The 12,433-nt window shown below is 46.3% G+C and overlaps 1 protein-coding gene across 1 annotated transcript in view; it reads left to right on the forward strand.

The window, feature by feature from the left end:
• znf385c (zinc finger protein 385C) overlaps positions 1–12,433 on the forward strand; it is a 110,201-nt gene that overhangs the window by 52,718 nt on the left and 45,050 nt on the right. The gene's annotated exons all lie outside the window — the stretch shown is intronic.

Genomic DNA, 12,433 nt, shown 5'->3' on the forward strand with positions numbered 1-12,433 from the left:
GTTCATCTATTCTCAATATGATATCTTCCACGTCTCTTCTGGCACAGAGAGGTTATTCTTTATGGGTTCTCTGCAAGGATGGACATTTGTATTAGGTATGGGGTCTCAAAGTGCAAAGTAAATGGAGCATTATTATCCCGACCAATGGATTGAAGGTCGTGTCAAGGTCCAGGAGTGTATTGCTTATGAATATTACATGTTCCTCTACAACTTCATTACACGGCTTGCTGGTTTTCTAGGTAATAAACAGTTTCCCAGGTCAGGGAAGTAGACATACTAATAAATCCCTGGATTTGAATCCCATAGAAAGTAAAGCAGTATGATAATGATCTCTTTCAAACCATTGTCTTGTTTGCCGTGGTACCTTCCAGAGTCATTTGTTAGAAAATCGTTGCAAAAAAACAAGCCAACAAAGGCTATTAACGTCCGGGAGACCAACACACGCGCGGGTCGATTATGGCCTTGGCGCCCTGCAGTGATGTGAGAGGCGCGCAGGAAGGGTGCGATCCCAGAGTACACAGTGGGAATCTCACGGGAGCATGGCAACGGCGTCCCCAGGCTCCTCCACCCGCCCGCGATACACAAATCCCACTTCGCCATGTTCCCCCCTCCCGCCCCCTGAGAGTACACCTGCCAAAGTGGTCGTGATCCTGTGACATTCCTGCCAACACACCAGCTGATGTGTTTGGTTCCACTTGACACAGGAATTTGTTTGTCTTTCGGATTAAAGATGGAAGACAGGTTCTCCGTTGCTTGTGGGACCTGGTTTAGTGCGTGCGCCTTTTCCATGCCTGTGTGTTTCTGTGTCAAACAAACAGATCAAACCTTTGGTGAAAAGAAATCATAGCAAACCCCTCAGTGGCTCAGAACCGAGTAGTGACTCTGGAAGAGAAGCTGAAGAGGAGAGTAAATAAAGTAGTTGTCACACAGCGCTTTGCATCTCCTCTTCTCCGCTCTGTCTCTCTAATCTGCATGCCTCTCTCCTTCCAGAGCTGTAATCAGGGGAAGGACCTCCAGCTGCTTAAATGATGAAGCTAGTGTGCGGCTTCATGTCACGACACACTATCATACCCACAGTTGTTGTGCTCTCCTTTACCGCCATCGCTCTCCCTGCTCAAAATGACAAGCACGTTGCCGTGAAAATGATGCGAGACACATTTCGCAGAAATGCAGCTTTCCCGTTTTTCCTCCTCCGTCCCGGCTCGTCGAGAGCTGCATTGAAAAGGGCTGGCAGGCGCCACGCTGCCGTGTGGCGATTGTTGGCTTGGAGCGCGTGTCACCGCGACTCGGTATGTCGGGCTGCACCAACCATTTCCCACCAGTCAGTTAATCAGACACTGTTCAGAGGAGGCCACTGGTCACCGTGCCTTCGTCTCATGCGCCCTGACCGAAGCCGAGCTGATGAATGAGCCGGAGAAGCTGGTGGAGAGATGCACTCTTGGCCGCCCAATCCCCCTCGGGCACGCCAGTCGCTCCATACGTCACACACACACACACACACACACACACACACACACACACACACTCTTAGTATCCTGCATGGGCCATATACAGCACGGGTTGTATCTTTATTTATAAAATATCAATATCCTCAGTTTGATGAAAGATGCATTTGAATTCACGGACATTTTCAGGTCAAAACCCTCCAAATAAGTTCACATGTATCAATCATGATATTCTGTCTGATGGATCTTTATCTGAGAACATTGTTGTTGTTGAAACCCTTTGATACACATTAAGTACTGATAGGAGGACGATATCAGGCCTGTTTTCAGATTATTTCCCCCGATGGGCGGAGTGTTTAGTCAAGTGCTTATGTGGAGGTTTAGGCCAGATGAATCGACAGCCCAGTATCAGACAATTCTGCAGGTCATGATTTACGTCCATTGCCAACGCAGGAAGTATCGAACTTTCGTGCCTGTTACCACGGCTATTGTGCCTCAGTTATTTTCCCGAAGCATGCGTTAAGAAGCTCCAGTCGCTGCCACGCCGTACCGCTTTGATCCCTTTCTTTAAATCTGCAGATATTAGAGGCTGCACTCGGGGCATGAAATGGTCTGAGGTGAGAGACCGATCAATGAAAAACGCTCCAACATCATTCTCTGACTGCCCTCTCTTCTAGCGAATTCATCAATAATCAATAATACTGAATTAATATTGTGAGAGCATGCTGGCATTAGAGACTAACCTAGTAGTCTATATGGAGTACCACCCCCGGTGTGAAGAGAGAGGAAGAGCGCTGTGAGGGCAGGCGGAGAGCTTCAGACGCTCAGTTTTGCAGCTTTGAACAAAAAAGGCGGCGTTTCCCACCGCCTGCTCCTCTTCCTCCGCCCCCTGACGGAGCCCGTCTATCTGTGTATTGTCTCGCCATCACATTGACTCCCTGTCACCGCCTCTATCTATTATTCCAACTCGTCTGTCTGTCAGTCTCTCCTGCACTCTCTTCCCCTCCGCACTGTTAGCCTGTTTCTGTCAAACACTTTCTCATTCCGTGTCTTCTCGTCGCCCCCTCCGCTCTTCATCCCGACACATGCTCTGTCTTATTTTAACCGGCATTTTATCATATGTAACCTCGCCTGTCTCTGTGTGTGCGCTCACCCCGGGCGTGTGTCTGTCCTGGGACTTCTTGATGAGCAAAGTGCGAAGCACACGCCCCCACACACGGGTCCACGTCAGCATGAAAACACACACACACAGATGGTGTGCAGGTGTAAGATGTGACATAGTCCAGATAGCAGGCCACTGCCTCCTCCAGTCCACATTGCAATATGATCCAGTTGAGGCTGGATTCCAGTGACACAGCTCATTCTCTCTCTGCCTCTCACTTTCCCTTCTTTATTTCCGTGTCCCTCTGATACATTTGATTTTTGCTCGTGTGCGTGTGCTGTCTCTGGATAGTCGGTCTTGTTTTGTTTTTTTTGACTCGTCGCGAGGCAGCTCGACATGTGCACCATCCCAATAATGAAAATGATAACAGTGCTTTTACCAGTTTTACGCTTGTTGATTCGTCTGCAATTATGATATAATTATGTTTATAATTCATAAACCCAACCACAAAAATACAGCTCTCTTCAGGCACCGCTATGCCCTCTGATGTGACTCATGCTTGTACTGTAGTGACACAGTTACGCATGCATACACACTGCATTTGCACAGTGGCGCTCACACACTGTTGCCACGGTGTGCTCTCTACAGTATGTGTGTTAGTTTATTTGTGTGTGTGTGCATCTGTGTGTGCGGAGGAGGGGGTGGCGGTTGCAGATTGTGCTCGGTCCAGTAGACCCCTCCCAGTCAGAGCGGAGCTGTCTCGGCTCGTCAGCATTAGACTCGCGTGGCGCCCTCATGCGCCCCGACAGCCAGCCAAAGGAAATGATGGGACGTGAAACCGCCCACAGCACCCATGTGACCCGGCGTGCAGGGACGAGCCGGCAGTCAGTCAGGAGATGGGCGGATGAGGAGGGGGGGGGGGGGGGATGTGATGGGCAAAAACAGGAAGGCAGCAGGGTGATGTGTCCTCACTGTAGCAGAGGCAGAAAGCATAGCTCAGAGATGATGCACGACACCTGCGCGCGCACACATATCAACGAATATCACACACATGTACACAAAGCCAAACGCACACAAAGTGACATTGGGTGACTGCTGTGATATTTTATCCGGTTGAATGGCAGTGAAATGAATCTCAGCATGCCCGGCTCTAGACCTTTACGATCCTGCCGTTGCCTTTAACTCCACATGCTTCTGCTGCCGCAACCAAACACGAACACACACATACGAACATGGAGCCACACACAGACGCACACTGGTGGGTCCAATCAGAATATAGCACAGACAAAGAAAGCAGGCACGACTGCAAGAAGGCTGCAAATAAATAGACGGTGTAAAAAGCTGTGTAGTCCATTATTAACTGTCTACCAACTCCTGGTTGTTATCAAGACATTTACAGGAATATGCTTGTATGTGTATACAAATGTTTTTTATACACACAATACTGAATTGCATTTTGAATGTGCAGCCGGTCTGATTAACTGTTCAGTAATGTGTTTGATCTTTTGTTTGCAGAGGTTATGGAAACTAAATATGTCGAACCAAAAATATTTTCTCCTCCCAAAGGTGCCTCCTAGCCGGTACTTGAGGACGGAAGATTAAATCATTTAACAAGAGGGCCTCTTTGTCTGTCTATATGTCATTCGGGGTCTCCACGGGGCAGAAGGAGGTTATGGGCCGGGTGGGGCTCTAACTTGGTCTTGCTGTGAAGGGAGAGGACAGGGCAGCGTGCACATGCAGGATTTTTCCAAGGCCCAAACCCTATAGCCTTTCACGTTTATAGCCCCTTTTTTTTCTTTTTTTTTTTACTGATTTTCCAGGCCGACCATCAGGTGCATCAAACGCCGTCATATTTCCAGAGTAGAGTGGAACTCCAGTGTTTCCACTGGGCCGTGCGTGGCTCAGTGCATACCTCTCAGTGGATTTATTCCCCCTCTCACCTTCAATATCCCCTCTCATCCCTTTAGACTGAACCGCATCTCAAATCATAGCTGTTTCTCCTCTCTGCGCCTCTCTTTTCCGTCCTCTGTCTGATGGTCTGCTTCCATACTGTCACGTTGTGTAAATCTGATGGAGAATGCTTTTGCTTTTTTCTCGTACTCTGTTTTCGCCGTCATTTCCGCTGCAGTTTTGATGTGGGGGCACGCAGTAACCACACTGCAGCTTGGATGTCTCTCTGTGGTGGTTTCAAGTGCACAATGTTTGCGCACACGATCTTCTAAAGTGCAAAGTTTTGTTCAAGAAACTGCAGGTTCGAACCAAGCGGCTGTAACGCTCATCCTTAAAACAGATACACATAGTAAACACATGCAAGGGTTTAGCGGTCATAGTTTAGTGTCTAAGAGATGGCACCTTCCCTGCTTTCACCTTACCTAAATAAACGCTCACTTGACCTTGCTGATTGTGAGGATGGTCAATAGCCACATTTATTATGTCTATCAACTCTGAATAGCCTTATCTTCAGTGTACAAAGCAGCTTCTGCCACTGCAATGACTCTGCTTTCCTTTATCTGAGTCGACGAGCACACTCGCTGCCTTATTGTATTATTTATTGGACCTGAAGACACAAGCTCTTCAAGGTGAATACCACCTAAGTGTGCACATATGTTGCCTAGGGCTGTGCCTCTATATATTCACTATATCAATATATACACTCTGACAACTGATGTGTATTATCCCAAATTATTACCCCTTTTTTACCTTGATTATAGTTAAAAACATATCCAAATTGAATTGAAAAATTGATGGAGTTTTTCATTTGTAGGCAGAATAAGCTAGTAAATTGTAATTGTTTGTCGACATTTATGTCCTTTTTTTTTTTATAAGATCAGGGTACTCATCAGTATGTCTGAACATGAGTGACCCTGCAAAAACCAGAGGGAAAACGTATAATTTGTGGCGATGTACAGCCTTGAGCCACCACTGATAATGAATAAGATATTGATTTGTTTTGGCCTCATACAATGTTGCAACACGCACTGTAATATTTTCTGTATTTTCCAAATGACTCACAGAGGAGCTCCACATCAGCCTGACAACACAGAGTAAAGCAGTTTTCCATTTATGTCTTTAATAAATACTAAAGAACGTATATGCTAAGGAAGTCTGAACCAAATAACACAACAACAATGCATGTCAAGGCGAGATTGAACACAATTTCCTTTCAGTGTCTTTCATAGAGGAACAATTTGGTTAGGGTACTAGTTACTTTGCTCTGTTTGTGGCTGTCTGGCTTTGGGAAACACATGATCAGAGGTGGTGAACTTCATTCCTGTGTGCTGCAATGAATTAATTCACATTGAAAAAAAAAACGGGGGAAAAAAGGTATATCACCTCTTAATTAAGTGTAAACCCTTTAATTACAGTTTGCAGTGCCAAGGCAGTAATTAATGAATCCAAGTACAGTCCAGCATTAGTCATTCATTGTACAGCATTAGTCACTGTGGCTAGCCTTGGAACGGGAGAGTGAAAGATAAAAGAGTTGCAGTCCACCTCACTGATTCAGAATAAAATAATAATAACAAAAATAATGGAACAAAAAGAACATACTCAAGGTTGATTTATAGTTCGGCATGTAAGGGTCACAGCAAGGGACATCGTCCCACTGTCACTCAAAGAGTGACAAACAACGGGTCAAAGTATGGCACACTGATGTCCACATGCTATGCCAAACTGGCACGTAGTTGTGTTGGACAGGGTGTCATATCCTCCTCTGAAAGAGCCTTGAAAATGAAAGAAATACTCACACTGTGTAACAGCTATGCAAAACCTCTCAGGCCGATATCAGCGATGAGCTGTTTTCCTGAGTGGAGCCCACATTGATGTGGAACTGGACCTGCAATTCAAAGATGGCGGAGCACAAGAGGGTCAGCTTTCAACATACATTTTGCAATACATAATTTTGTGCCTGGGTTTTCACACGGCTCTCCCATTCAGGCCAAAGCGTCCGGTTATTCTTGGCAGCAGTTACGTCAGCACGGCTGAAGACGCCCTCGTGGTTCCACTTGAAGCACGAAGCAGACGTTAGGATTCCCACCTGCCTTTTGTTCCCCTCAGCCAGCAGTTTCCCCTCTCTGTTTTGCCCTCCCTCACCTCCTCCACATCCCGCTCTCCTCCTTCATCTTCCACTTGTGAAACCAAGCCAAGGCAACGGAACGCATTGATGATTTATTCATGCTCGGGAACCCATCTTCCCTCTTTCCTTACAACTCCCTCTTCCTCCACGATGCACAGACGTTTGCTCCGTCTCTTCTTCTTGTTCTCTTTCTGTGAAACCATATTTGACAGTGATGCTAAATGGAGTGTCCTCTCTCCTGTTGTGATGAGGAATGTGCAAGTGGAAGAGCTCTCACACACACACACACGCACACACACAAACACAAACACACACACGCACACCTCTCTTCTGCAGTGTCATGCTGAGATGATAGTGCTTGGGTTAACTCACACGATCAAGCTATTTAACACTATCTTTACAGCTTTTTATGAAGAAACATTTTAGTCACAGTAACTAACACATGTTGATCTTTTAAGTGCATTCGATCAATACTTTCAAATATTATCAGCTCGACGTATCTGCTGTAGCCAGGGTTATTTCTGGAACAGTTTACTGCAGCGACTATTGGCTGCATACGGTTTCGCTAACTATCACCCACGACATTCACGTCTTGTGTGATCAGGGGAAGCCGGGTGAATCAGACCTTATGCTGTCTGTCTCATCAAATCTTACCCAGAAGCCATCCTGACAGGACTGGGCCCCGCCATGTATCATTTATAGTTGCGTACAATAATATGGTTCCTAGGCAGCATTCTTCACAAGGAGTTTAATAAGTGATATGTAACGCTTGTATTAATGGCTCATACATAATCAATCGTTACTGCTCTACATGTTCAGTATTGAAAGAACAATGCATGTTTCCAGGTTGTTGAAAACGACCTTTTCAAGCATAACGTCCTTAGTCGTTTAATCCAGCTCTTTAATTTAGCAATCGCGTCACCACTTAGAATCTGTAAAACAGCTGAAGAGCTTCATCACACCCCAAATCCATTCATTAACAAGTTATTTCTGCAACACTCCAGATGTGATGGATCGTTACAACCAACTGAATTAGAGAGTTGTTGCATTAATAACTTTTAATAATTGTGCTCTGCAGCTCCTTCACAGGAGGTAAGTAGTGGTGAGTAATGGCCAACAGGACAAATAGATTTTTCACAACCAAATTTTGTTCATATAAATGGGCCGTTTCTTATTAATTAATCAATGATAAATTATTTATTAAACATTTTCATTTTCCTCGTAGGGTCCAATTGACAAACCTAGATAATGTCACTATGTAGGATAGTATACTGTTGTTTCTGTGAAGAAAAGGAAGATACATACAGAACCCATATAAAACCCATATATATATATATATATATATATATATATATATATATATATATATATATATATATATATATATTCTTGTGCAAGTTGAGCAACACAATGTAATCACCGGTTAGAGTTGCCTTCAGGTGCAGGTATATGAGTGGGCATCTTACACTGTCACCCTTAAGCATCTTGTCTTTCTTGTCCCCCCATCTTTAAATTACTTTCGCTGCTCACAGTCACCCTCTAAGTCCTCCTCCACCCTCCTGTCAGTCTTTCTGTCACTTAGTTAGTTAGTCTCTCTGTCAGTCAGCCTCTTTGTCAGCCAGCCAGCCCAGCCGTTACGCTCCGAGGCTGTTCCCTCTCAATGCTCTTCAATTCATTTGTTTGTTTGTCAGAGAAAGAGGTTTGAGAGCAGTGTGGGGAGGTTTTGGTCTAGAAAGGGGAAAAAATATGCCAAATGAAGTAAGCAAATTGCTGGAGGGACTGAGCGAGAGAGAGAGAGAGAGAGAGAGAGAGAGAGAGAGAGAGAGAGAGAGAGAGAGAGAGAGAGAGAGAGAGAGAGATGTCAATTTAGAGAGTGAGCGCTCAGCTTAGTGTCAGCCTTTCAAAAAAAAGAAGAGTGTGAGAAAGCGAAGTAAGAATGTGCAGAGTTTACTTTCGACAAAGTTATTTCACAAGCGAGAGAGCGAGGAAGAGAGAAAGCCAGAGAGTTGATCGTTCAGAGAGAAAAGGGGGAGACTGAAAGCTGTTAGTTTCGAGAGGGGTGGCACTGAGAGAAAAAGAAAGGAAAATTGTTAGTTTAGAGCGAGAGAGTCAGGGAGAAAGATAGATGGCTGTTCGCCTTGTGTGCTGCTGCCACTCATTACCTAGCCGGGCCTCAGCGGCAGGTTGGCAGCGCCAGCTCTAATTGAGGAGGCCGGTGGCTTGGAACAGCAGAGAAAGAGGCAGGGCGAGCTTTCCCCTTTGATGGCTCACAAATTAGCCTGTCACTCATTACACCCTGGCATGTGGCTGGGATCAGAAAACACACATTTCCAGAGACATTTGCATTTGTCACAAGCTCCTGTACAAGCAGAGGCTCACAGAGCTGGATGTGTACATGCTGAATATTTAGTCTATTTGTGGCGAACGCCACGCTGTGAACTGTCCAGATGACTTCTGGACAACGTTGTTGCCCGCGGAACGAAACACATAATCTTCAGCTATGCATCAATATCCAATAAACCCAGAGGAGTGGCAGCAGCATGCGTCTTGTTTAGCGCTCCACACAACTCCCAAACCCACGTTCCTGCCCTCCCGTACGCACGCGCTCATCAAACACCGCCGTGTCACTTTCATCTCGCTCTTACTTTCTCCCGCCGCATATTGGAAAACAAAAAGGTGGACATCGGGAAGCTGTCACGCCACGACAGGTATTGATCAGGCTGCTGCTAACAGACGGATGAGCTTCACATCAGCATCGGGGGAGAGGGCTTCTGGGTATTTGTTGCCCTCTGTTAATGACTAACGCAAGTTTGTGTATGTGAGGAGAATGTGGGCAAAAGAGGGAGGGGGAGTAGGTGGGAGGATGTTGTCGAGATGCCCAGATGCCACCGCTGAAAAGATGTCACATGGCATTAGACTCGCACGGCGTCGTCTCAGGTGACAGCAGCCATCTCCATATTTCACGCTTCCTCTTCCTTCCTCCCCTCAGGTCTCGTGGCCTCGCTGTCACGCTGTCCCAGAGCTTCCTACAAGCCTCTGCCTCTCTCTCTCTCTCTCTCTCTCTCTCTCTCTCTCTCTTTCTCTCTCTCTCTCTCTCTCTCGCGCTCTCACCCATCTATACCTCAGCTCATCCACCCCGAAACCAACCGTGGCGGCCGCGCCGGCACGCAACAGCGAACACGCACACTGCATGATAATCACAAGCCGCTCACCTCTTCTGTAGTTTCTTTAGCTCGTAAACAAACATTTACATTTCTGTCCATCTGTCACTTTTTTGACAAACCTTGCTTCATTTTTCTATTATTGAAATCCAGCATTGGATCCTGTTTGGGTTTGCAGACATCAAAGAAAAGCACGGAGTCGTGGAAAGAAGACACACTTTGTAAGACTCGAGTGTGACGACTTGACCTTCTCTCCTCCCCGGGGTCCGGCCCTCGTCACCATAGAGACTCGTCTCTCAGTAATTACCATTAGTTTTAACAAAGTCCACCAGCGTTGACTGCCGATTCGCCATCAGCCCCCTCTAATGAAACGAAACAATCAGGATGGTGATTATTTGTGCTGACCTGACATACATTGCAGTACTTGCAGCAAGGCAACTTGAAATGAGCGACATTGGACCCCATCGCAGTCTCTCTGTGAACAATATGGACTGTATTGTGCATTAATATACCGTTTTCTTCCTTCTAGACAAATGCAATTTCAACAAGAACACAATTTTAACTCTCAATACTACAATATTATCTGGATTATGTTCCCTGGCAACATTGTGGGAAGTGGGGACATTTTTCCCTGCTTGTGACTCATCGGGATCCAGGTGGGCAAGCAAAGTGCACGACTTTGATGCCAAAAACTTCCACTTGTGTCTAAGTATAGTAACTCTGTCTCCTAAAAATTAGATTCCCTCAGAACTAATACGCATTAAGATGTTTGGATGTGGTCAGAAATGTTCTGAACACTTCCATAGTCACTATTTTAAAAAACGGATGTTGTGTCCTGTGGTTTTTTCCGCTCATTTGAATGTGTTTCACGTCAGTGTCAGCTGCAGCTTATTGACCAGGGAGATGATCCGAGTGTCTGCTGAGTTCACTGCAGTGGTTTACTGCACTGGGTGGAGTTTATCACCCACTTTGGGCTGCGTTCACAAACAACCAGACTCAGAGAAGAACGGACCCGGCGCAATATGGGCTGTTACCGGCCTCACACCGGCGGCCAAGCAGTCTTCAGACCCCGTTACCGGCCTCACACGGCCCCTTTCCTTTTCCTCCGCACAGGAGATTAAAATATGCTTAAATTCAGCGGGAAAGCACAAAAACAAAAACAAACGCAAAACAAACGCACCTTTGGTAAAGGTTACAGAAAGCTTGTGGTAACCCAGTGGCATTAGGATTTACTCAAAACACATTTGCTGTTAATTCTGGAGGACACTTGAATGATGTTGGACCCCTGAGAGACGTAACCACGTATTCCGACTCCACTGGAGTGACTTTTAACATACAGAGCAAATCGCTTCGAACAAATCCTCTTGTCTGAAGCTGACCGATGTAAAGCTTGGAGTCAGTCCCGTGTTTCTAATTAGCCCCGGCTCTGGTGTGCCAGCCAGCGGGCCGGCGGTTGGCATGAGGCGGCAGGACAGCTGCGCCAGCGTCCTTCACTCCGCCCCCAGGGGAGAGTCTCTGGGTCCATCGCTGCCTCTGTGACTGGCAAGAAACAGAAAGCTCGATCGGAGGGGAAAGGTAGCTCACACATCGCGTGACGCTCTGTCAAGAGCAATATTTCATGTTTAAAAGGGAACTCTCTATCAGCAATCTGATCTCCAGCACCCCTGACTGCCGCCACGCTCCACTTTCACACTTGCAGTGTAGTCCTGTGGAGCAGCTCTCTCACTACACAATAACAAACTTGACTGATAAACAGCGTCACGAGTTGATATGCAAGTAAGGGATTCGAGACAGCAGATGTACCGGTATTAATTCCGACTGCACGGTGCATGTCAAGAACAATTGAAACATATTTTTGCAAACCCTTTTTCCCCACACCGATAACATGATCACAGCAGCACCAGCAGGCATTTCTGCCAAACCAGCAAGAGAGGGAAAAGAGCAACAGGAGATAAAGACAGAGAAAGACGCAGTGAGAGGCAAGGGTACGATTAGATGGATGCAAAGAGGAGGGAGAGAGAGAGAGAGAGAGGGAGAGGGAGAGGGAGAGGAAGAAGGAGAGGAGGAAGGAATAGGGAAGGAAGGGGAAATGAACTAAGAGGCAGAGAGGGAGCAATTTAATGCTGTAATGAAGTTCCTGATAGCACCCTGGGAGATGTGCTTTGGAGTAGCTCCAGGACAGCTTAGCATTGCACCAAGGCTCTTAAACCCACTATCTATGCTTACACACACACACATACACACACACACACACACCATTTGAACAAATAGAAATTTAATATGACCAGGCTCTCTATGCTCTCGAGCCAATTCTGAATCCCCGAATATGTGTCAGCTTCACCAAATTATGCATCGACAAGAAGAGACACAAAGGAGGAGCAGACTGGCAGGAGAGATGGCTGTGAGAAACCATCACTTGCAGTCATTCCCCCGTCGCTTTCACTCACACACTGACGTGCACACACGCAAGCTGCCTTGACAAGTGCACACAAATCATCCTTGGGAGAGCACGAACGGAAACCTGTCTCAGAAAATATTCTTTTCTTTCCCTCAATGTTTACAGTGCGGCGATCACGCGTCTGCCACCTGAAGCCACTCTATGCTTCCCACCTGGTGTTTTTCTTTTCACTCCTTTGGCGAACATATGTCT

Source organism: Clinocottus analis, unplaced genomic scaffold, assembly GCF_023055335.1.
Source record: "Clinocottus analis isolate CAN_PGR_092001 unplaced genomic scaffold, fCliAna1.0.p SCAF_16, whole genome shotgun sequence".
NCBI classification, from domain to species: domain Eukaryota; kingdom Metazoa; phylum Chordata; class Actinopteri; order Perciformes; family Cottidae; genus Clinocottus; species Clinocottus analis.